This window comes from Cornus florida, unplaced genomic scaffold (genome assembly GCF_030987335.1).
Source record: "Cornus florida cultivar Cherokee Brave unplaced genomic scaffold, ASM3098733v1 CherokeeBrave_3.0.0_Hap2_Chr03, whole genome shotgun sequence".
Taxonomy (NCBI): domain Eukaryota; kingdom Viridiplantae; phylum Streptophyta; class Magnoliopsida; order Cornales; family Cornaceae; genus Cornus; species Cornus florida.
The window spans coordinates 71,517,038-71,538,668 of NW_026775573.1; the positions used below are offsets into that span (position 1 = coordinate 71,517,038).

The following is a 21,631-nucleotide window of genomic DNA, read 5'->3' on the forward strand; positions in this document are numbered from 1 at the left end:
AAACTGGATTGAATTTGCAAAAATGAAATTTTCATGCATAGAGAATTTTTGAAAATGTGTATGTCAGTCCTAAATTCAAGCCATGCATGGAAAATTTGAAACTTTGCACATTATTCCAATCCAATGCATGGATGGATTTTTAGAAAAATTTTGAAAACTTTTCAACTTCTTTCCAATGCATGGGAAATTCTCAAACTTTTGAACTTCAATCCATTCTAATGCAAGGAGGGAAAAATTGAAATTACATATCATCTTAAATGCATGGAAATTATTATTATTTTTTTATTTTTTTATTTTTAAAAAAAACTTTGCAATATCTAATGCATGGAAAAAAAAAAAAAATGCCAACTTTCAGAACATCACACAAAGCATGGGTGGATGTAAGAAAATTTTCAAACCTTTGCAACATCACACAATGCATGAATGAAATTTCTGGAGAAAATTTTTAAACTTGCAAATTCATTCCATTCCAATGCATGGGAAATTGTGAAAGTTTTGTTTTGAAACCTTGCAATTTTTTAACTTTTTAAACATCTCAAATGCATGAAGAATTTTGAGAAAATTTTCAAACTTTTTAGTAAAAATGAGAAAATATGCACATGAGTCGCATTTGAAAAATCAAATGAAATTGCTAGAAAGCGATGGAGACTTCCGGGAATGAAAATTAGAGTTGAGAAGGTCTAAGAAAAATCAAATTTTTGGCTTTTCTAAACCGTTTCCCAGAAATTTTTTTTAAGGCACGAGCAATTTCAAAGAGAAGGAAGCTTGGAACATCGAAAGAATTTATTCCCTTGCTTTGCTAAATTTAATGTCGATAGCTAGACCAAGCTAGAGCAGGCACTAATCCTCATAAATTGGATCCGTCAAGAGGACTTCCTCAACTTTTCGGGTTAGAATTGTGTCGTCAATGCAAGGCTTAAGCCTTTGGCCATTTACCTTGAAGAGTGATCCACTTGCAGGGTCATGAAGTTCGATTGCTCCATGAGGAAAGACGGTAGTGACAATGTATGGACCATCCCGTCTTGACCGGAGTTTACCGGGAAAGAGTTTCAAGCGGGAATTGAAAAGCCAGACCTTTTGTCCCGGGGCAAAAGACTTTTTGACGATGTGTTTGTCATGAAAAGCTTTAGTCTTTGCCTTGTAAATTTTTGCGTTTTCATACGCGTCATTACGCAATTCCTCAAGTTCATTTAATTGCAACGCACGATTAGAGCCGGCTTGTTTGAGATCAAAATTGAACCTTTTTATGGCCCAATAAGCACGGTGCTCTAATTCTACCGGGAGATGACATGCTTTGCCAAAGACAAGTCGATATGGTGACATGCCAATGGGTGTCTTATAAGCTGTCCGGTAAGCCCACAGTGCATCGTTTAGCCTTAATGACCAATCTTTGCGGTCCGGTCTAACCGTTTTTTCTAAAATGTGCTTAATCTCCCGGTTAGAAATCTCTACTTGACCACTCGTTTGAGGGTGGTAAGGTGTAGCAACCTTATGAATGACTGAATACTTAGCAAGGACGGATTTGAGATAACGATTTCGGAAATGAGATCCGCCATCACTAATGATTGCTCGGGGCGTACCAAAACGACTAAAGATGTGAGATTGAATGAAATGGATCACGACTTTATGATCATCGGTTTTGGTAGCCGCGGCTTCAACCCATTTAGACACATAATCCACCGCTACAAGGATGTACTCATAGCCATAAGAAGATGGAAATGGTCCCATGAAGTCAATCCCCCACACATCAAAAATTTCAACAATTAAAATGTTGGTGAGGGGCATCATGTCTCTTCGGGACATGGATCCAAGTTTTTGACATCGTTCACACGATTTGCAAAAATTGTATGCATCCCGGAACAAGGTAGGCCAAAAGAATCCGCTTTGAAGGATTTTGTTAGCGGTCTTTTTGGCACTGAAATGGCCTCCACAAGCAAGAGTATGGCAAAAATTTAAAATGCTTGTGGCCTCGGTTTCAGGAATACATCGCCGGATGATTTGGTCCGGGCAATACTTGAATAGTTCCGGATCTTCCCAAAAGAAATGCTTGACTTGGGAGAAAAACCGGTCCCTCTCTTGTTTGGACCAATGAGCTGGAATTTTGCCAACCGCAAGATAATTGACAATATCCGTAAACCATGGAAGAGTAGAATGTGAAACTTGAAGAAGTTGCTCTTCCGGAAAGGAATCACGGATGGCTGTAAATTCTGAAGATTTCTCAATAAGTAAGCGAGAGAGATGATCGGCGACAACATTGTCGGTCCCTTTTTTGTCCCGGATGTCAATGTCAAACTCTTGAAGTAAGAGGATCCATCGAATTAAGCGGGGTTTTGTCTCTTTTTTCGCTAACAAATGCCTAAGAGCAGCATGATCTGAAAAGACGATGACCTTGGAGCCAAGAAGATAGGAGTGAAATTTATCCAAGGCGTACACCACAGCTAGCAATTCTTTTTCAGTGGTGGTGTAGTTCAATTGGGCATCGCAGAGAGTTTTGCTAGCATAATAAATGACATGCGGAAGTTTATCCACACGTTGGCCCAAAACCGCCCCTAATGCATAGTCGGATGCATCATACATGATCTCAAAGGGAAGAGACCAATTAGGGGGTTTCATGATCGGGGCAGAGGAGAGGAGAATGCGAAGTTTGATGAAAGCTTCCATGCAAGCGTCATCAAAATTGAACGGAACATCCTTGGCTAAGAGATTACACAAGGGCCGTGAGATTTTGCTAAAATCTTTGATGAAGCGACGATAGAATCCGGCATGGCCAAGAAAAGAACGGATTTGACGAACGGAATTCGGAGGAGGAAGATTAGAGATTAACTCAACTTTGGCCTTGTCTACCTCGATTCCCCGCTTAGAAATAACATGTCCTAAAACAATGCCTTCTTGGACCATAAAGTGGCTTTTCTCCCAACTTAGATTGAGATTCGTCTCTTTGCATCTTTGGAGCACAAGAGATAAATTTTTGAGACACAAGTCAAAGGAGGAGCCAAATACGGAAAAATCATCCATGAAAACTTCCAAGAACCTTTCAACCATATCGGAGAATATGGACATCATGCACCTTTGGAACGTTGCCGGTGCATTACATAGACCAAAAGGCATGCGTCGATAGGCAAAAGTACCAAAGGGACATGTGAATGTTGTTTTCTCTTGATCTTGGGGGGCGATGGCCACTTGGTTATAGCCGGAATAACCATCAAGAAAACAATAGAAGCTTTGGCCGGCTAACCTTTCTAGGATTTGATCAATAAATGGGAGTGGGAAATGATCCTTCCTAGTTGATGAGTTGAGTTTACGATAGTCAATGCACACACGCCACCCGGTGGTGGTTCGTTGTGCACGAGCTCGCCCGCTGAATTTTCAACAACGGTGAGCCCGGATTTCTTGGGGACAACTTGTGTGGGGCTCACCCACTTGCTATCAGAGATAGGATAGATGATTCCCGCATCTAGCAATTTGATCACCTCTTTCATGACCACTTCCTTCATGTTTGGATTTAACCGGCGCTGGACCTCTCTAGTAAGCTTTGCGTCATCCTCCATATGAATGCGGTGCATACAAATGGAGGGGTCAATTCCTTTCAAATCCGCCACTGTCCAACCAATAGCTTCTTTATGCTCTTGGAGCACCGCTAAAAGGTTGGTCTCTTGGTCTTTTTGAAGGTCCGAGGCAATAATGACCGGAAGGGTTTGCTTTGGACCAAGGAACACATACTTGAGATGGGCCAGGAGCGGCTTAAGCTGAAGTTGTGTTGGAGATAACAATGATGGGACCGGAGGAGTGGTGGAAAGTTGGGGAAGTGGTTCTTTTGGAATTTTCCAAGGAGGTACATCCATGATAGCATTAATATCAAGCAAGGAATTGACTTCTTGAATGGCTTGATCAACATCAAAGTTTGAGAAGTCAAAATGGGACATGCAAGTTTCAAGGGGATCTTTGCTTAGGATGAAGGGGAGAGATTCTTCGACCACTTCATCGATGACATCCACAAGAAAACAATCATCCTCATTGGAGGGATGTTGAGTTGCATGAAAGATGTGGAGTTTGACTTGCATGTTTCCAAAAGCAATGTCCATCACCCCGGTTCAGCAATTAATTGATGCATTAGCCGTGGCTAAAAATGGCCTACCAAGGATCACGGGAATGTGCTTTTTTGGGTCATGGACTGGTTCCGTATCAAGAACCACAAAATCTACCGGGAAGTAGAATTTGTCCACTTTGATGATAACGTCCTCAAGAATACCTCGTGGATGCTTGACCGATCTATCAGCAAGTTGCAAAACCACGGAAGTCGGCTTAAGATCTCCCAAACCAAGTTGTAGGTAGACCGAGTATGGAATTAAATTCACACTAGCTTCTAAGTCAAGGAGGGCCCTCTCGATTTTGCTTTCACCAATGACGCACGAGATTGTGGGGGCACCCGGATCCTTATACTTCGGGGGAGTGCTGTGCTGAATGATAGCACTAACATTTTCAGTCAACCTCACTTTTTTTGGCAAATGATTTTTAAAAGTGCGCTTTTGAGTGCACAAATCTTTGAGAAATTTTGCGTAGGGAGGGATTTGCTTGATAGCATCCAACAGGGGCAAGTTAATCTTCACTTGCTTGAAAACTTCCCACATGTCTTGAATTTTACAATTCTTGTTCCCAAAATGTGTCGACTCTTGAAGACGTTGAGGAAACGGAGCTTTTGGCTCATAAGTAGTTTCCACATTTGGGGAGACATGTGTGGGATTTCCGTGAATGGTATTGGGACAAGAATTTGGATTAGAAGAGCTTGAATTTGGATTTTTCAACAGAGAAACTTCCTCACTTTTGTCTCCATCGACCTTGTTGTCAACCACTTTACCACTCCGAAGGGTGGTGATAGCTTGAACTTGTTCATGAGTCGGTCCACTCGGAGGAGGGGTTTCGTCAATCACATGCATTCCTCTAGGATTTTCAAAAGGTTGAGAGGGAAGCTTGCCCTTGTCCTTTTGAAGCAATTGATTCACCGAGTTAGCTATTTGGCCCACTTGATTTTCGAGATTAGCTATGGATTGAGTATGAGAGTGAACCATTTGGAGAGTAGGCTGCATGGATGTCAAGAGTTGCTTGTTGGCATCCATTATTTGCTTATTTAATGATTCCATCATTTGCTTGTTTGTAGCTACTATCTCGTCAGTTGGACACACAGGAGGTTGATTGGAGACATTTGGATTGTAAGGAGGACGGTAGCTTGAAGAGGCTTGGAAAGGTCTACCTTGATATTGAGAAGAGGGCTGATTTTGCCGCCCTTGGTTTTGGAATTGGGAATTCTGTGGGGCTTGTTGCCGCCACGAGAAATTCGGATGATCTCGCCAACCCGGATTGTAGGTGTTGGAATATGGATTGTTCCCGGGCCGCGAGAACATGGCATTAGCTTGCTCTTAGTTGGGACTAGGAAATTGCTCCGGTGTGGGGCAATCTTCCGAGAGATGGAATGGACTAGTACAGGAAGCACAAACTGAACTTGCCGAATTTTGAGACAATGAAGGAGGAAGATGTGGTGCCATCAATTGGTAGAATTTATGAGCGATGGCATCCACTTGAGATGATTCCTCCCGTATTGACTTTGGTTGACAAGGGTTGGTGTTATTTGGAGTGGTTGCGGTCGGAGCCCTACAAGAATTGTGTTGAAGTGAATTTTCACTCAAATTCTCAAGTAAGGTCCAAGCCTCATCCGCATTCTTGGACATGAACATCCCACCACAAGAAGAATCAACCATGAATCTATGGGTTTCGGTCAAGCCAGCATAGAAAGCTTGCACTAATTGCCATTTTGGGATCAAATGATGAGGACATTTTTGAAGAAGATCTTGTAGCCTTTCCCAAGTCTCGTGGAGTTGTTCTCCATCAACTTGAGAAAAGCTTAGAATGGAACGCCTCATTTGGTTGGTTTTACTCACCGGATAGTACTTCTTAAGAAATTCTTGTTGCAATTGAGCCCAAGAAGTAATAGAGTTGGGAGCGAGGGAGTTCAACCAATATTTTGCCCTATCCTTTAGGGAGAATGGGAAAAGATGGAGATGAAGTGCATTGTCCGGAAAACCTCTCAACCGGATGGTCGAACAGATTTCAAGGAACTCATCAAGATGCTTATATGGATCTTCATTATCAAAGCCATGAAATGATGGAAGCATTTGAATGGTACTAGACTTGATCTCATATTGAGCTGCATCGATGTTTGGCATCACTATACAAGAAGGAGAAGTATAGGTGGTAGGAATGAAATGATCTCTAAGAGTCATTGGTTCTACATTAGGAATTTCAACGCGTTCATTCCCCGGATTTCCTACGTTATCCCCCATTATATTGAATTCAGTTTCAAGGTCCCTTGTAAGAGTGGGTTCCCTAAGGTTCCGTCTAAGAGTTCTTTCAAGTGAATTTATATCAATAGGCGAGTCAAGTGTGGGAAGAGAGAGTGACCTACGGCCAAACATCAACAATTCACAACAACAGCATCACAACAAATCTTTATCATCAACTCCACATACGATGTTCCCTTTCTCCTCAATTATCAAGACAGAAAATAAATGGCCACGACAAGGACCGATGCTTGAACACAAAATTAAAACAATAATATAGCCTCAACAAGGGCTTGCAAATAAATTAACTACTTCTAAGCTTAACACATGCACAAAATATAACCATGCGAAACTAAAAGGTCAAGAAGCTTACCTAGGGTCCTCTAGACTTACACTTTGCTAGCGTTCCCACGGCGAGAGTCAAGTCCCTAGAATCTTACAACATAAAAATGGTTAAACCACACGAGAAATATGCACAAAACACAATATTAACAATCACACTAAGTTTAACCCTAGAACTTTGGTCGCTAAACCGTTTGCAATCCCCGGCAATGGCGCCAAAAATTGATCGGTTGATCGGTTGATCAACTAAACATCAACCTTCGCAATAGCACGAATCATTGTAAAATAGGGCTATTGGTCGGGTAAGTCGAACCACTGGACCTGCGCTAGTCTATGGCAACCTAAGTGTCTAGAATTGTTCTTAGAATGATAATGGGTTTATAGAGGGTTTTGGTTGTTTGTCACTTAAACTTAGAACTTAGAATGCATAAAATAGTAGTGCTAGTAAATGAGAGTTAGAGATAATAAAAGGGGAAACTAGAGAAGTGAATCCACCTACGCCCTAAATACATACTAAATCAAGACTAAATTGGGGATAAACACTATATAAGCAATGATCAAGAATTATGTAGCAACACATAGTTGCTTCATAACCAATAAAAAGTTCATGAGATTAAAACAAGAATGGTCTATCAAAAGACAACACATTTGGACTACCTAGACTAGGGTGTAGTATCAAATACATTAACTTAAGCAAAAGACCATCAAGCATTCAATCAAATGATGAAGCACATGAAAGTAAGAATCAAGCATAGTCCATCAAAGGAGGTACCTAAGCAATGGAATATCAAGTTTCAAAATTAACATGCCTTGAAAACCATTCATAGTTAATATCTTCATTGTCACTATGAAAATAAAAGCAATAAGACTAATGTAAGAATCATCAAGACAAGCTAAATAACTCACATCAATCATTTAAACATGAATATTCATTACAAGAAGTAATAAGCTCTTAAACTATGAAAAGACCAAAGTTTATACATTATAATCCCCAAAATAGAACCTAATCTAGAACATGAACATAAGGGGAGGCTTCATCACCTCCCTAGATGAGGTTTAGTTACCCATGAGTGAGCTAGGAGAAGGAAGAAGCTTGCCCTTTTCCTCCATTTTCGAGCTCCCTTCCTTTTGCTCCAAGAACCCTCTTCTTCTTGCTCTCTTCTCTCTCCTTTATCTTGCTAAAAATCAAAGATAATGTGTGGCCCTTGGGTAGCTTTTTATGCTCCAACAACACCCTCTCTCCTCCAAGGAACACCTCCAACCACTTCATAAAGAAGGAAGATGGCATTGAGGAAACCAATGTGCAAGTGGGATGAAATGAGCCATTTCCGAAGGGCATTCTGCCTGATTTTCGAGCACTCGCTTGGTGATCTCGAGCACTCTAACTTAGTGCAATGTGCAACATGCTCCTCTTGCTCAGCGCTGACCTATTTTGGGAAAACTGCTATAACTTTGTGCCCTGAACTTCGAATGATGATCTGTTTGAAGATTTGGAGAGCTGATTCAGTGCTTTAAAAACTTCATGTTTTGATGAAGACCCAATTCTCAAGTCTGGTTGGTCGAAAATGGGGAGAAAGGCAGTACATCAGTGCTGCCAGGAAGTTCTGCGCACCTCTGTTATGAAGATCATAACTCTCTGCTCCGAACTCCGAATGATGAACCACTTGAAGATTTGGAAAGCTGATTCAGAGATCTAAATCTTTCATGTTATGATGGAAGTCTAGTTCTTGAGTTTGCTAGGTCGAAAATGGCGACAAAAGTCAGGATCACTGCTGCCAGAAATTCAGAAATGGCATCCTTTTTGTTCAAAATTCCACAAGGCCTCATTTTTGCTTCCTTTTTGCACTTCAACCTGAAAATGCATAAAAACATGCAAATGGAGTTAATCTACATAAAATAATTAATAACTGGACTTTGTTAATGTAATTTAGGGCGCTTGAATATACAATATTCGGCGCTTATCAACTGCCTGGTGGTATGACCATACTCTCCACAAGTGTAACAACTACCCTGGAAAGTACCAAATGGCCTCCTCTGTCGATTAGCCTGTGGCTGACCCTGTCCTACCTGTGGTCCCCCATTCTGTTGCCTCTGAATAGGTGTCCCATTCCGGTGAGCATCTGAACCACCTTTGTGCTTCTTCCAAGGCTGTTGTCCTTGGAACTTGCCTTTGTCATTCTGCCGGTGACCATTGCCATTCCCCTTTTCAGCTGACTGATTAGTAGAGTCTTTATCTCCCCTCTTCTCACCACGAGCCTGTCTGATGTCCATAGTCAACTGATACTGTTGTAGAGCGGCGTCTACCACCTGAGCATAGGTAGTATAGGCTGGACTACCTGTAATAGCTCTCTTGATAGACCACATCAGTCCCTTGACAAAACTGTTGCGCTTCTTCTCCTCTGTATCCACCTCCTCCGGTGCAAAGAGAGATAAGCGTGTGAACTGCTGCTCATACTCCGCCATTGTCATGTTTCCCTACTGCAGACTTAGAAACTCGGTCTTCATAGCTGCCCTGACTGCATAGGGAAAATATTTCTCATCAAAGTGAGCACTGAACTCATCATAAGACAATGTCATCCTCTCCTCTGAGGTGGTAACTGACTCCCACCACTGTAGTGCATCCCTAACTAGCTTGAAAGTAGCAAGCATCTGCTTCTGAACCTCCGTGCACTGAACCAAACGAAGATGACGCTCAATGTCCTGTTTCCACTAGTGAGCTGCTTTCGCATCGGTTGAGCCTGAAAATACAGGTGGACTCCCCTTTGTGAAAGAGCTCCTAGCCTTTCCCCAAGAATTCGTCTGAACCACTGGTGCTGGTACAGGTGCCGGCTGTACCTGAGGCTGATTCCGAAGTGCAGCTGTTACCCCAGCCTCTATAGCCCGAGCAACGAGGTCATTGAGGTGAGGAGGAATCTCTGGATCTCTGACCTGGTCCAGAGTCTGTTGAACATTCTCCTGTTCCTCCTGAAACTGATCCATGTCATCTTGAAACCCAAGCCTTTGCTGCTCTTCCTCCATTTGCTGACGTCGTAGGAGATATTGTTGCCTACGTTCCGTTCTCCTTTCCTTCCTAGTTCCTTGCATGTTCTGTCCATTTCTAGCGTTAACCATTTGTTAACACGAAAAGACAGACGTCAGTACCCTTTCTATACGAACCATAAGGAATACAATGAATCCTAACTTAAGCTCTATTCAAGAGAAAACGCTACGCGGAAGACTTAATACGAAAATATCCTAGAGACACTTGAATCTGGAGTGCTCTGATACCAACTGTGATACCCCTCAGATCCGAGACACGGGTTGATCAGGCCCAGGCCCAAACCCGAGGGAATATCAAACAATTAATATTTTATAATGAACACGGAATACAAAATAAATTAAGAAATGAAATTAAAGCTGGAAGGAAGTAAAAATAGAATCCGCAAAATATTATAATTATTAAAATCCATCAAACCCAAACTCCAAAACTCCATCAGTTTACAACTTGGGAATCCATCTCTAGTGGACCCCTATTAAACATCCAAATGGAAGATAGAACAACTGTAATAAACGTCCAGAAATAAAACTATAGAGAGAGCCCTACATCGTCGGAAAAGTGAATAGAGACCTCTGCTCAGCACGAACACGTCTAAGCCTGGAACTGTCGTATACCTGAAAAATAGAAGTGGGTCAGGCCCACGCGCAAGTTCTATACTACTACAATCCAAACAGAGGCCCGATACGCATGTACATCCTAAACAATTCAACAATAGCTAATAGTCCGTAAATATATATATAGTCACACTAAAGGACTCTCACTGGACTACAGGCCGGTCTCAACCTGAATAGAGGTAACATGCTAAAACGTACACGAAGTGGGCATATGTACCTATACCTAATCAGGGTACACCTCCAACCATCGTAGCCAGCTACACATCCCGATGCATATACGCTCCCTAGCCATCGGTCCTGAGGCTCAAGCTCATACCGAGGCACCATAACAGTACATATATAAAATCCATCCAAAATCCCTGGTATTGCCGCTCAACAAGTGGTTGCCATGACAATACAAATCCACGGGACTTAACTTTTAGTTAATCACATCCTTATTCCAAGTAGGTGGGTAATGGTATTGATTTAAAAACCAAACCCATCCTCAGTATGCCACCGTCCCATACCGGTGCCTACTTTCCAATCCTCCAGTAGTCAATAATACCAATAAATCAAGTATATATCAACTAAATTCCAACATCCAACATTCAATGTTAGCAGTGATAAAATAAGCATTGATAAACAGGGTCACAACAACAACGTATACATGCCCAATTTATGTTGTTCCTTTTAGTCTGATATAAAGACAGAATTAATTAAAAGTTCCATTTAACACCTTACAAATGACATACAGATATGTAGGGTATGTATCACAAAATCCTAACCTCCACAGTTGATACTAACTGTGATAATGTAAGCATTAAAACAATATTCACAGTATGTATGTAGACATGCTCAAATTATAGTGTTCCACAAAACCGATCTAGTGTTAAACTCAAATCCTCCTAGTATTTAAGTTCCAACAGTTGCTATTACAGAAGTTAAGATAGCTATCATCTAGACCCATCCTTCCAATAATTTATACTAGCAGTGGTAAGGAAAAACGTGAACCACAGAACCACAATGCATCCACAAACATGTTTAGTCTAGGTTGAACAAGCATACAACACTACTGTAACTACCAGTTTCATAGCAAAACAGATATCATTTTAGTTTGGTTTAATCTTTATTAATCCTAGAATCATTTAAGAGTGCAAAGAGTATGAAGCCTAAGGGAAAGAGTAAGGATAGAATCTTGCCTCAGAAACTTTTGTTCAAAGTTTCAACGTCGTCTTCTTAAAAAATCCCGACTAGTTCCAAAACCCGGTTACTGTTCACGGGTACGAAACACTATTCCTGAACTCAAAATCTGATCTCCACCGTTCAGATTATGCGACACTGAGTCATGAACCTATCCTCCAAATTTCAGCTCGATCGGACCACAGACGAAGCAGGATCGGATGTTTGATGAAATCTGGGCAGAATGGAAAAAAAAACCTGTGCGACCTGGTTACTGTTCACGAGTACGAATCACTGTTCCTGAGGTCAAACTCTGATCTCCACCGTTCAGATTATGCGTCACTGAGTCGTGAACCTCTGCTCCAAATTTCAGCTCAATCGGACAATGGACAAAGCAGGATCGGAGCTTTGATGAAATCTGGGCAGGATGGAAAAAACATGTGCGACCCGGTTACTGTTCACGAGTACGAATCACTGTTCCCGAGGTCAAACTCTGATCTCCACCGTTCAGATTGTGCGTCACTGAGTCGTGAACCTCTCCTCCAAAATTTAGCTCGATTGGACCACGGACGAAGTAGGATCGAGCTTTGATCAAACCTTGGCAGAATGTGAAAAACTGCGTTTTTCCTTCTCCACTTCCACAAAACGTGTGCTTTGTTTAAAAAAAAACCCTACACAGACGTCTACCTTATACTTATAGAGTTTTCCTAAACCCTAGGTTTATTTAAGTCCAACTCACAATCCTAACCGGCCCATCCAATTAACGTAAAAACCTACGACGGCTATAATATAAAACCCTAATTTATACTATAATTAAAACCCTAGTTAGATGTATTTACCTATTTACCCTATTCACCATTAAATACTTAACAAATAATCTAATTGAACAAAATAATAATTAGTAAACCCAATTAAACCAAATAAGACACAAATAGAATAATTAAACCAATTACACTTAAACCATTAATGCCAATTAAATAATTAAAACACTAACAAGTAATTCCAATCAAATAACTAAACCAATTACACTTAAACCATTAATGCCAATTAAATTATTAAAACACTAACAAGTAATGCCAATCAAATAACTAAAAATAAATATCATTTAAATAAATAAAATCACCACAAAAGAAAACAATTAAGCACCTAATAAAAAAAATAATGACACATAATCAAATAAAATGCACTTAAATAATAAATTAAATACCATTAAATACCAGGAATATCTTTTTTTAAAATTAGGGGTATTACAGAATCTATGTATTCTAATAAAATCTGGAATCTTGTAGAACTTTCTAGTAGGGTGATACCTATGGAAGGCAAGTTAATCTACAAAAGAATACCAGAAGATTTCTTGGTAATTAAATCATGAGTGTACAAAGGAATGTCATTATTTTTCTAATTCTATATATATTGATGACATCATACTCATTTAATATGATATGGAAAGTTTTGTCATCAGTAAAGAGATAGTTGTTCAATTATTTTGAAATGAAGGATTTTCAAGATGTAAGTTATATTCCTAGGATCAAGTTTTTGCAAGATCAGGTTAAAAGGAAAATAGGCTTATCTTAATAATCCTACATTGATAAATTTTTGACCAGGTTTGGTATACAAAACTCAAAGAATGATTATTGCGTTATTGACACGGATTGCTCTCTTTAGTAAGTAGTTTTCTAAGACTATCAAAGGAGATTGAGCAAATGAGACTGAAACAATATGTTTCTGCAAATGGGAGTCTTATATATGCCATGGCCTATACCAAACAAGACATCCGCTATATGGTAGGGATAGTCAGTAGATATCAGTCCGAACTCGGACTTGATAACTGGGTCTGTTGTAAAAAATATCATAAAGTACCTTAGAAGAACCAATGATCTCATACTCATTTATAGATGTGATGATCTGGTTCCAGTCAGGTATGATAGTTCTGTTTTCTAATCAGAAGTAGATACTATAAGGTTCATGACTTAGTGTATGTTCACTCAATGAAGGAGAAATCAGTTAGTAGATTGTTGAGCAGATTTCAACTGTTGACTCAAACCTGAAGATGGAGTACATTGCAACCTTAATGGCAGCAAAAGAAGCGTTTTGGTCTGATCTCACTGATTTAGAGGTTGTGGAGCATATTAGCCTGCTTATTGAGCTATATTACGACAATAGTGCAGAAGTAATCCAAACCAATGACCCAATGTTCCATAGAGGAACAAGGTACACTGAGAGAAAAGTATCATATCCTACATGATATTGTCCGGCAAGAATATGTACTCATGGCTAGGACATTGCATTGGAATACAACTTTATTGATCCATTTATAATGGTGTCATCGATCAATAATTTTGATCAACACCTGGATAACATTAGAGTTAGATGCAATTTGAATTGGCTATGAGGGCAAGTGGGAGCTGTTGGGATTTATATACCCTATCATAGCAAATTCCTATCTGGATTATTGTGACATATGTTCCTGACATATCTGAAATATTTATGATTTATATAATTGATGAATTCAATGTATTATGTTCGATTCATTATAGAATTAATAGTATCCACTTGATTACAAGAGATATTTATATATGTATGTGATGGCGATCAATACATGAATATAAATAGTAATCATATATTGTTCATAGTCGGTAATTATGGATGGACTCATAATTAATTAAGACTTCAACTGGATCCGTGTTAGGTTGAGCTATATTGCGAGAGCCGTCGTATGCAATTGCTCCCTATCACTGTCATGGCTTTTGACTCTTAAGCATGAGAAAAGTATAAACTCTTTTATTAATTAATAATTACTTTGATTTATTCGGCAGATACATCGGGATCCTTAGACCGACACTTTGGGTAGTTATGTAATTAATAGTTAAAGGGTTATATTTTTAATATTTGCATCATTGTTACTTGTATTTATTTTGTATCGATTATGGTTGATCACAAAGTAAATTCGAAGGCCTTCGTGTGTTTTTAGACAAAATGATTTATTATAAATTTATTTATTTAAATTATTATTTTTGTCAAACAATTGTTTTATTGTGATCAAGCCAAAAATAATCAATGGTACCGAAATAAATATATTAATTAAGTAGTCGGATTGATGGCTTTATTTATCCAATAACTAATTATGCATAGAGGGGTCAAAGTGCAACATTGACTTATAGGTTATTTATTATTTAATTGGAGTTCAATTAATTTATTTTAGTGGAGTAGAAATTAATTTATGAATTAATTGAATTGGGTCCATGGACCGGGCCAATTATTAATTCATTGTAGCCAATAAAATAATAAGCCCAAAGGATTCTCACTCATAGCCCAACTTGATATTAGAATCCTATTAGATTTGAGACATGTGAATTAGAGATTGAGAAGGATTTATTGTTTCCTTTTTTTTATCTTTATGTTGCCTATATATATACATCGTCTATGTATATTTTAGGGGTGATTTTAGGAAGAAGGAAAAAGGAATACATATTTTCTCTCTCTAGAAAATTATGGTTAATGTTTTAATCTAATGGAGGCTCCCACAAGCCTAGTTTTCCAAGGTCATTCATGGAGGCTTATGGGTGATTCCTAAAGGCAAAAGTATTACCAAGAAGATGGAAATCCATGGAGATGGCATCTAACAAAGGGATCTACAATAAGTGAGAACATTCACTTTAGAGGAGAGATCTAAAGTTTACTCAAACCTTTGATGTAAGTATTCAATCTATTAATTGAATAATACATCATATTTTATTTTTGCATAAAACTTGTCTCTATGTGATGAATCAAGATCTATGAATCAAAATCTCTCGAAAAGTTTTTAAAACTAGCATGTTTCCCAACAACAAGAACACGACACGCTTAGTTAAACGGATTAATCGGGTTATCAACGGGTTGGCATGTCAGACAAAACACGACACATTTAATTACTACATCACTTATCCCATGTGGTGTTCAAGTCATGTTAGCGTGTTGTGTCAACTATTGCCAATCCCTTTCCCCCTTATGATTAAAAGGAAAGTTCTATAAAAACAACTATTAGACGAGCCATATTTTATGGTACCAATGTTGGGAAGCTAGGAAACAACATTTACATAATGTGACTTGCAGAAATACAAATGCTGAGACGGATATGTGATAAGACTATAAAGGATATAATTAGAAATGATCACATTCAGGAGATGGTTAGAGTAGCACCAATTGGAGATAAAATAAGATAAAATAGGTTAATATATCTTAGACATGTGCAAAGAAGATCTTTAAGTGTGCCGGTTAGGAAAAGTAACATGGTGCACATTGAGGGTAATATTAGGAGAAGAGGAAGACCAAAGTTAACATGCGTAGAGTTAGTAAAGAAAAATATGATAGCATGTGAATTGACTGAGGCAATGGCCTTAAATGGAGCGGAATAAACATGGGATTCATATAGCCAACCCCTAACGCAACATACCTTCACTAGTTGTATTCTGAAATTGAGTAACCAAGTCCTGAAATTGAAATATACAAAAGCCATGAGAAAATATAAACATTCATATCCTTTTTTACTAGCCATGATAATAAATTCTCTTTCACATCAAATATAATGGGCTCACACTCCAAAAGGAATCAGTAAAAAAGGTGGATTTTGAAATTATGATTAAGGATGATAAAGAGGCTATAAGTCTGCATCGTGATTACCATAATTTCACTATGAATTATCAACTTTCCTTGAAGTTTAGCCGGGCAGTACAAGGAGATTGACTTCTCAAGAGATTCAGAAACACAAATGTATGTATAAATAACTTCACCACACTCATTCCCATATTAAACTTCTTTTTCTTTTAAAAGTGGTAGTCCATTGCAGGCTTTGGGAAAGTAAGATGTACGCAACTTTACCTCTGCATGCGAAGAAGCTAACTTATTTTTTCCCCTTCTTTTACTTGAATATATATATATATATATATATATATATATATATATATATATCATGCTAGTAGAGCTTATTATAAATGCAATAATGCATGTCACTTCAATAACACATGAATAAGAGATAACAAAAGCTAAGAGGTCACCCAGTTATCAATTTCATAATATACATTTACTACCAAGAACAACATTTTCTCAAACAAGAATAACAAAATCAAGAAAGTATAAAGCTGTTGGACATTGGCCCGAAATCTTCAACATAAGCTAAAGGCCATTGTAATTACCCATTTAGTTACACGCGCGCCCACGCACGTGCGCGCGCGCGCACACACACACACACACACACACACATATATATATATTTCTTTTCATCGCCAAGAAATTCAAACACCCATTTGTCCCTATGGAGACTTTAACTCTCACAATCCACTTTGGGAGGTAGAAGAAAATTACCACTAGGCTAAAAGGCCCTTGGTATTTAGCAATATATCTTTCTTAAACTTCTGGGAAAAACAAAAGTATAAAATGGATTAATTGGAAATTAGATTGTCGAAGTTTACAAAGTGCACCTGAAGATATTTCACCCTTAGAGTTCCCTATTTTCTAGCACGCTCTTCTTGCATTTGGCTATTGGTAAACATTTAAGCTACGACAACAAACAACAACAAAAATTTCATTCATAAAATTCAAGCTGCAAAATTAAGTGGATTGTCCTGACAACAATAAATTTGTAGAATCCTTAAAAAATGGTACAAATAGAAAGAAAGTTGAAGGGGGTTGAACAAACAAGGAGGTTACATCATCACGTTTTAAGAATTAACTTCCCCATAATTAGTGTTATCAAAGACGCGCCTAGGCTCCAGGCTCATACAGGCGCAAGACTTGTACTTGTTGTGTGCCCAAGTGCGCCTTTGACAACATTTGCGCCTTTTATATGGAATATAAATGTTTTGATAATAATTTAATTTTTTCCATTATGCACCTCACTTCACTTAGACGTACGCCTCACTTTGAGCCTAGTGTCACGAAGTGATTCCTAAAACGCATGGAAGATGGAAGACACGCATGCTGGTTGGCAAAGAGCAGAGTTTGACTGGGAATGGTTCCAGGGAAGGGGAGTACAAGAGCACAGGATGGTACCTCTTCAGAGTTTAGGCAGGTCGACTCGGTTCAGTGCGAGGAGCTTGTCGCTAGTCGTGGACTTAACTATGAAGAAAGGAGTTGGCCATCCCTGCACAAACTGGTCAGGAGCTGGAGTCGTTCCCCTGATGAGACCAAGGCAGGTCGAAACCAGTCAGCATGTATCCTTGGGTGGGCAGGTCATGGTGGCTGACCAGGGCGCTTGCGCGAGCTGAAGCAATTCCTTGGTGCCGCACGGGCTATGCCGCTGCGCCAAATCTCTAGGCCCATGACACTAGGCTCAAGAGGATGTGCGCCTAGGGGTGGCAAAAATCCCCAATCCGGTGGGGAACCGCCCCGCCCCCGCCCCATTTAAAGCGGGTTTCGAAAACCGTTTACTTAAATGGGGTAGGGATGGGGATTAAAAAAAAAAAAACCAGCCGGTTGTGGGGCGGGGGCGGGGGACTAAGATCCCTGCCCCATACCCGCCCCATAACCGCCCCGTTTAATATTTTAAATTATTAATTTATCCTATCATGTTAATATATTTACCAAATTAACCTTCACTCTCTCTCTCTCTATATATATTGGAAACCCTACACTTAACACTTCCATATATATATATGTGTGTGTGTGTGTGTGTGTGTGTGTATGTGTGTGTGTGCTATGATTGTGTTTAAATAAAAATATAATCGATTATGGGGCGGGTGATAGGGTGAGGGCGGGGCAAGTGGGGCGGGGGCGGTTATGGGGATTAGAGGCAAAAAATTAATTGGTTATGGGGCGGTTTTGGGGGCACCAATATTAAACGGGGACGGGGATGGGGAATGGAAAACCCGCCCCAAACCGCCCCATTGCCATCCCTATGTGCGCCTCGCTTTGAGCCTAGGCTCAAGAGAACCTCTAGCGCTGGTGTGCGCCTTGGGCTTTTGATAACACTGCTAATAATAGAAGAATTGCATAATGCTCTAGAAGAAAGACGAAAATTTAAATATCTTTTTTTTTTTTTTTTCTTCCTTGGCAAGATACTTACACACCCAAATTTAAATATCTTTATCTATAATAAAAATAAAAAGAAGAAGAAGAAGAAAAAAAAAAAAAAAAAAAGAGAAGTAAAAATTTTCAATCCTAAAAGTTTTATTATTCGGAATCTGGGAGCAAATTTTCACTCAAATCAAGAGTGCCTAATATTAACGATTGGGTTGAGTTAAGGTTCACTTTAATTTATATTGGACCTATGAAATATTCAGTGTGGGAGAGAGAGAGAAAGAGAGAGATAGCAGATCGAAAGAGAGAGGTAGCAAATGGAGGCGTGTTCTCTGCTTACCCTAAAATGGGTAAGATATGTATATATATACAAATACAACAATTCAAAATTACAAATCGACTCCTAACTATATGTAATTACACTTTGACCAAATATATATATATATATATATATATATATATATATATATATATATTCTAACACTCCCCTTCAAGCTGGAGAATATATATCATATAATCCTAACTTGGAGCATATAGTCTTTAACCGATTATGTCCCAATACTTTGTTGAACACATCAACTAGTTGATCTTACTTCACAAATGAAGTGGAGATGCTTCCATTTAATATTTTTTCTCAGATAAAGTGACAATCAACTTCAATATGTTTGGTCCTCTCATAGAACACATGATTGGATGCAATGGGACGGGGCGTTCCATTGCGCTCCCAAGCATACATTTCCTAGCAATCTCCATAAACGCATTCAAAGAAAGAGGTGATATATTCCCGCTCAGATACGGACTAACGATTTGTTCCACTGACCCCACGTTTATGTACTCTATGGCCCACTGGCTTAGATTACTCCTCTCATGACGATCCTCCTCCATAAATAATGCTTTCCTCCTGCACAACACTTCAAGCAACATAACTTCGAAAGAGTACACATCAGATTTTTCCGTAAATCGAGCAGTACAAAAGCACTCTAGATCAATATAGCCACATGTACCCGCAACTCCTGTACAAACAAATGAGTCATCCTCGGGAACCAACTTGGATAAGTCGAAATTTGAAATCTTTGCAACCAAATTTTGATCCCAGAGAATGTTCCACGACTTCACATTACGATGGAAAATTCTAGGCCTCACACCTAGATGAAGGTAATGCAGTCCTCATGCAACGTGGATGCAGATTTTGAACCTTTGCTTCCATGAAAAAGGAACGCAATTGCAAGGGTCATGAAGACGATCGGATACATTCCCAATGGCCATGTATTCCTGCACCAGGATCATCTCATGCCCTTCATAGCAGTACCCAATCATGGACACCACATTTATGCATCGAAGTTGGAAGTGCACCTCCAACTCCGAGCAAAACAAATTATGATAGAAATTATCTTTGGTGAAGTACCGTTTGATAGCGACATTCCCCGTGTTTTCTATATAACCTTTGTAAACCTTACGTTCACCACGATTTTCTATTAGTAGGCCATCATTGAAATTGTTGGTGGCGGTTCGAATCTCTGCCAGCATGAAGTGACTAGAATGTACTTCTGGCGGCCAAAAAGCTTCTCTCTTTGAACAGATGGTCCATTATTTGTTCTAGGTGAAATACCATCTCCCAACAAGGTATCATTCCTTACTTCTATAGGAGGTACACTGTAATGCTCAGACATTGGGGAAGAATCGTCCGACGTAATACTATATTTAGTGTGCTCGTCAAAAGTCCCTCCAATGCTGTTGATCTCTTGCTCTGTATAAGAGTCGACCCTCCCCTGCAACTCCAATGTAATTAATTCGAGTCCTTCCACTATTTCAGCCATTGTAGGGCGTTCATTCGCTTGATTATGCAAGCATTTGTTAGCAATATCGGCAAACCCCTGGTGAGATTTGCTCCTTCATGCTGGGATCAACGAGCAGATCAAGTGTTCCATTTTGGACGCATTTTAGGGCCCAAAATGCTAGACTATGCTGCTCCTCCTCAAGTGTTAAACCCAAAGCCGGCCTCCCACACAACACTTCAAACAATACCACACCAAACGCATATACATACGATCTCTTAGACAGTCTTTGAGTCATGAAATATTCTGGATCTAGATACCAAATGTGCCTTTAATCATGGTGCTAATGTGGGTGTGCGTTATGCTTGCAGTGTCCATTTTGGACAACCCAAAATCAGAAATCTTAGCTACCCAATTTTCATCCAACAAAATGTTTGAGGTCTTCACATCACGGTGTATGATTCTATGGTGGGCACTGCTACTCGCATGCAAGAAGCCCAACCCACGTGCAGCACCAATACAGATGTTGAGTCGTTATTCCCAGGAAAGAGGATAGTTACCACTACCATTTCTATTAGCTTTATGGAGATGGTCAGCAAGGGTCCCATGGGCCATGTACTCGTAGACCAAGATCATCTCCTGACAATCATCACAGTGGCCAATTAGAGAGACGAGATGATGGTGCCGAATCTTGGAAAGGACATTGATCTCAGCCCGAAATTCGTGAGTTCCTTGTCCGGATTCTGAATTCAACCTTTTTATAGCAACACACCTGGTCGGGTCGATGAACCCTTTGTACACATTACCAAATCCACCTTTACCGATTACTAGTCCATCATCAAAGTTGTTGGTGGCCAATTGGATCTCAACAAGTGAAAAGCATCGGTGCAACTCCTCCTCATCCAATAACGATGAGGTGTTTATTTGAGCAGAGTTTGATTCCAAACGATTTAAATGGTAAACAATGAAATTCAATAGAGCGAGTACAAGAATTGTACCCGTTGCAATTGAATTTATACTGCCAAAAGCTAAAACTAATTTACGGAGTCCTGAAGTCCTAGATATCGCAACATGTGCTGTGAAAACAGGATTCACACCGGCGAGATTGTTGTCGGGGTTGCTCAACTTAAATATCTCAATACCTTCGAGGAGTGCATCAACTTCCTTGGTGTTTGACTCATACTTGAAACGCAGAGCTATGATTCGATCACATCTACCATCCATCCGGTCTCCTTCCATCATGACCACAAAGTCCCTGTAAACTGCAACCCCATTTCCACCGCTCCATTTGATCACATCTGCATCACTCTCAATGATCTTATTGTTTATTTGAAGATCAAACTGTTTTTGGCCGCTCTTAGTGATGGTTGGTTCAAGCTC

At 39.5% G+C, this 21,631-nt stretch overlaps 1 pseudogene; it reads right to left on the reverse strand.

Annotated features, from left to right (window-relative positions):
- LOC132298825 (uncharacterized) overlaps positions 1-17,011 on the reverse strand; it is a 47,521-nt pseudogene extending 30,510 nt beyond the window's left edge.
- Between the last annotated feature and the right edge of the window lie 4,620 nt (positions 17,012-21,631).